Source organism: Cupressus sempervirens, chromosome 7, assembly GCF_028749045.1.
Source record: "Cupressus sempervirens isolate cs-2001-9-10 chromosome 7, ASM2874904v1, whole genome shotgun sequence".
NCBI classification, from domain to species: Eukaryota; Viridiplantae; Streptophyta; class Pinopsida; order Cupressales; family Cupressaceae; genus Cupressus; species Cupressus sempervirens.
In genome coordinates this window covers 543,531,865-543,537,864 of record NC_143124.1, presented here as the reverse complement: position 1 = coordinate 543,537,864, position 6,000 = coordinate 543,531,865, and positions in this window count along the sequence as shown.

The window sequence follows — 6,000 nt, the reverse complement described above, 5'->3', positions numbered from 1 at the left end:
AGAGGTAGTACCTTCCCAAGTTGCCATGAACAACCTTATATGGAAAGTCAGGGGTCTCAGTGCCCCTAAGAAGTAGAGGCTCTTGAAGCACTGCATATCTAAAACAAAATATGACATTAATCTAATCCAAGAAATGAAAGTAAGCTCTACTGCATTATTAGGCTTGAGGAAGAAACTAGGACTCAATGAGATTTTGGATTCCCTAACTTCTAGGGATTTAGGAGGATTAATTTTTCTTTGGGAGTTGAGGCATATCTCTATTTCCTCATTATAAAGCCATCAAAATTGGATGTGTGGTGTAGTAAAATGTTATAGGTTAAACTGACTCTTATTATTATTAATGTATGCAAGCCTATAGAGGAAAAGTTGAATACCCACAAAAGAGATCTTATTGTTGTGGGGTGGAGGGGGATTTTAACACCATTACAAAGTCTTCAGAGAAATGGAGAGGAAATAATAGACTACCTAAAGTAATTGATAATTTTAATAAATAGATTAGTGGGAATTGTGTACTAGAAATAAAAACATCAAAATTCACATATACTTGGATCAATAGGAGGAAGGGTTTCAATAGTTTTGTTGAAAAGATGGATAGATTCTTCATAGATGGAAACTTATTAGACTTCCCTTTTACTATGGAATTATAGGTGAAACCAATCTTAGGATTTGATCACTACCTAGTAGAACTAAAATTTGTAGAAGATACAAATCCAAGAAATTACCCCTTCAAGTTAAAATAAATGTGTCTCAAAGATAAAAATTGCCTTAAACTGATAGAACAGTGTTGGAAGGAAACAAAGGTACTAGGCTCTAAAGTCTTTAAAGTTGTCTACAAATTAAAAGTTGTCAAATAAAAGTTAAATGAATCGAATTTAGAAAGTTTTGGCAACATATCTGAATCAAAGGCCTCCATAGAAGTGAAACTAGAAGAAGTATACAAATTAATATTAGAAAGAGATATGGATAAACCTTTATATCTAGAAGAGAAAAACCTTCTTTGGGAATATGAGGAGGTTCTTTTGGAGACAATTTTTTTGGGAGAAATGGCTAGAAGAAGCGGTTAGGAATACAAAAAAATCACAGTAGTACTAAGCAAAGAAGAGTGGTTAACAAAATAATTTCTATTAGTGACAATAATAGGGTGATCGGTGAGAATCAAGACATCATTGAGGAGGAGGCTATTAAATACTTTGAAAGCACATGAAAGAACTAGGAGGGATCCAATTAAAGGGAGCAGGAAAATTTGGTTCAAAACATTCTAAAGATGATCTCAACCAAGGAACAAAATAAGATGTTATTGGACAACTACACAATACAAGAGGTAGAAGAGGCCCTCAAAAAAAGGAATCTAGATAAGGCCCTTGGACTAGATGGGTTTTTAGCTTTCTCCATTCAGAAATGTTGGGACTTCATGGGCATAGAAGTTACTAAGATATTGGACGGGTTAGAAACTACGAAAAACTTCTTAGGGAAGTAAATACTACCTTTATTGCCTCAATTCCCAAGAAGGCAAAAGTGGAAAGGGAGAGGAGAAAATTAAAACAAGAAGCCATCAGTAACAAGAAAGTTGTGGATGAAAAAGTGAAACATAAAATTTTCAAGAATAAGACATAATTTACAGTTGTAAATTTGATCAATGTTGCTTTAATAGAAAGTACACCCCATTAGAACTCTAAACATCCAGAGGTGAAGTGATCAAAATATGAGGGAAAATTTAGATTTAAGAATGGTTTTGATTATCAAATCATAGTTTGAGAGGGGCATCTTAGATTGAGGTGTGGTAAAGTAAGAAACAAGAAATTTCCAATAATTAGATGTGTGAAGATTAGACACAACGTAAAAATTGTCTAGAAGACGATTATTGTTGTTGCAAAATGCTATGACCATTATTTTGCCATCACACTTTTTTCATTGATCTTTACATTGTGAGCTCAATTTTTTGCCTCTATTTTTATATGTATTTGTAATTTTTTTTATTGATTTACCATTTTTTCACATTAGAACATTATCATCATATATTTGTAATTTAAGATATATTTGTAGATATATTTTTTATTTTATTTTATCAATAAACGACCGAAGCCTTGTATTATAATAGATGAATAAATATGCAATTACAGAGTACTCCATTCAAATAGGCACTGGTAGGAAGGAACAAAGGAAGAAAACCCCCAGTCTTGCCTGGGACCAAAGTCCTATATTACACAAATTTAAAAGGGGCATACATTAGTATATATGTAAGCTCTTTCATTCAATTTTATACATAATTTGATGAAATAATTTATTACAAAGAGACTTCCTTTGAAAAAGGTAATTGAGTGCTAGAGGATAAGCAAGGTTCTGAACTTGATGCATGGAAGATCCTGCCATGAAGTAGTGATCTACCTAACATCTACATGAAAAAATACAACTATCTTCCAAATGGAGATTAGTAACCAAAATCAAAGTGATAAGAAATAAAGATGGGAGGAGTAAAAAGATCAATCAACACAATGAGAGGCTTTTTGTCACAAAGCACTTTAGTAGTGGTTCCATTTTGTTTACCACACTTTAAAACTCCATATTCAAAGTTCATGAAAAATATTATCAGTTAGATTACATAAATTCAAACTATCTAATGTTATTCATTTATCAGAAGTGTACTAAACAATGATAAACAATAAGTATCCTAAATCGTACTGATGGAATTTATTAGAAGTGTTTTATATTATGCTTTAAATGTATCCTTATCTTGAATCTCATCCTGCGACCTTTTAAATTTATAGTTTTTACTTAGAGTGGATTAGATATTTAGAGTTCCTACCTAGCTCGACTGTAGAAAAAAAGCATGATTATATTAACCAAATTCATTAATTTCAGATGCCCATTGATCCATCTGATTATCATCATATGATTCATAATAATTGTGGATATGTGAGGAGAAGTCCTGTATTGCCAAAAGAGCCAATTGCCCTCTTGAAGTCATTCATATTTCCTATCTATGATTATAAAATTAATTTCTAATAAGGGGGATTAATTTCCAAGAGAAACAACTTGCTCTGCTAATGCATAATGAGGTACAAGCTACCAATAAGTTAAAGGGAAAGGAGTAGAAAACTTATTATTGGGCTGCATTCAAAACTAGGCATATAGACCCTAAGGCTTATTTAAGTTAACAAGTTCCTCAATAATATAGAGCAACTTGATACTTTAACTAAGCCTCCTTCATTAATAATTAATAGGAAAATAAAACCAAATAAAATAGCAGGACATTGATCATCAAGAATAGCTAAAACCAACAACATATGTTCATTAATTAGTATTATCTACAATAACAAAGATTTGGCTCAGTTCCAAAAGGCTAGAGAGAAGACACCAAAAAGGAACATTAAAGGCTTCCATCTAAGCCAAGGTAAGGCAATAGCCAAACTTAACATACAATCCATATGAGATTTCAATTTTATATTTTAGGAACCTAACTACACCAAAGGCTACAACCACGTAAGGAATCAAAAGGAAACACCAAAAGAGCCACTCCTAGGGCTAGAGCTAATACTATGCCACAATGCCTATCAAATTAAACCTAAGCCTGGAAAAGACTAACAAATACAAAGTGAGCCAAAAAACCTAAACCAGTAGAAAACATGTTTAACGTCAAGTCTCCTCCTCCTCCTTCCAGCAGACCATCACTATGTCTTTGGCTTTATCCATGTAATCTACTCTTGAACCTGATGGGAACACATATGCCAAGAGTTCTTGGCTGGACCTAATAAAATTGGGCAGTATGAATTCCAATCTACCTAGATCCTCAAAGTTGATATCTAGCTCTACTAGGCTTCAAATGCTTGTAGAAAGTTAATTAGCCAATCCTTGTTGGGGTCTTCACAGACACCTCTCCATCTTAGTAAGAAATGATATTGGCCTCCATTTTTGGCCATGCATTGAAAATTTTTATATTATCCCTAATAAACATTGATGACCTCCTAGAAACATTAACATGTAGAAGCTCCTCTGGTTTGTATGCCATATAGACCTCAGGGAGTGGGATGCACATCTTCTCATCCATGCTCGGGACTACATTTTCTAGACCCACTAGCCAAGTAATATCAAAGATGTTATAGGATAACCTAAATATTTCCCCTTTCTCAACATTAGCCCTAGCAAATCAACCTATAAATGAGCCTATGATAGAGCTATTAGTTTGCTAGGTATAGTTGTAATTAAAAACTTTCTCCCCAATACCCCAAGTGATAACAGACCTAGTAACATTATCTACTAGATTTAGAATACTATTCCACCTATTCTTTTTTACAGACCTCTAAATGTCATTGTCCTCACTCCTAGAGTGTGAAAGAGGGAAATTGAAGACTCCATACTAACAAAATAACTACAAGGATTCCAAAGGAAGAAGATCCATTATTTTTTTAAAGAAGTCGAGCCTTAAATAATAGGTGATTGTTCTTAGGGTGCTAGCATTGATTAATGCTAGGATGACATGCTTGAATTTTTTTATTAAAAGACACTACATGATCATGGTTGGACCTAATATTTAATGATTTTTTTCCTTTATACCTCATGAATACTAAAAGAGCTTCTCCTTATAGAAGTAATTCTAATAATTTCTTCTTTTAATGATGCAAAAGCAATTCTCTAATCTACCTAAAATCTAAGCCTAGCTCTTCTAAAATTGCTAAGAGTATTTAGTTTTTTTATTCTAAGCTACTATGTATATAAAATATTCTCCCTCCACTCCTTGATTAGCTAACTGATCAGCTTCTATATTACCTTCTTGATAAATATGTTGAATTCTAATCTCCTCAAATTGATCTATTAGACTAAGGACACTTTCAAGTTTCGTATTTAACATTGAATTTGGTATTTGACACTTTTTGATTGCATTCAAAATAATTTTTGAGTCTCCTTCAATGATGAATTTTAGAATCTTTATTTTTATGCTTAATCTTAAACCTTCTATTAATGCTTCTAGTTCAGCTATGTTATTAGTTTCAGTGCCTAATGGTTTAGCTCCTTTTAATGGCCATTCTCCATTATCTAATTTCACTATGCATCCCAATCCTACTTTCCCTGGATTCCCTCTACATGATCTATCAAAGTTTAACTTCTTCCACCCTATCAGGGGTGCTACCCATTTGCACTATTTTCTAGCTATTATATCCCTTTTAGGGTATACTTAGGGGGGGTTTATTAGATGATGTCAATTTTTCCTCATACTCCCATCCCATTCTGAAAATGTCCCTTTGACTTTAAATGTATTCCTAAGATGACAATTCATAACTTCCATGATGGCTGCCTCAAATTTACTAAGAAATGATTTCTTGCTAAATTCTACATTTTGAAATATTCATCTATTTCTCTCCTTCCATATTTCCCACATAATATAGGCCATCCCTTGAGAAGGCCTTGAAGATCCTGGGGGAGGGGAGATGTCCAATTCAATTTGTTTTTAATCCAATACCAACAATCTTGTGCAAAAGGGCAATTACATAAAATATGCTCCATAGTTTATGAATTAGTCTTGCATAGGTTGCATCTAAAAGGTCCTTCAAATCTCATTTTAGTGAATCTTGTTAGAGTAATTATTCTTTTACTCTTATTAATCAAATCATCTTGATTTAATTAATTAAGTTTCTTATTACTCTAGTTTACTTAAGCTATCTCTTAGGTGCATATAATTAATATTTTATATTAATTATATTGTGCAACCTAGTTTTATTTTCCTTTAGGGTTTCATTCACCTTTAAGGTTGAACTCTTGTATTTTCTTTTTGATTATCTTGGAACACATTTTTCTCTCACATTGTCAAGATTTCCAAGCTGTGCTTTTTTCCTTCTCTGGTTTCTCTTTAGCAATAGGTTATTTTCATGTAGGTGTTCTTGGTGAATTGTGAAGTTGATTTTCACAACTTCTACATGGTATCAAAGCTTCCCCATTGTTGCTTGGTTTGGAGATCTTGAAGTCACTATTCAAAGACAAAAACTCCAGCTTTTTTGTGGTTTTTTT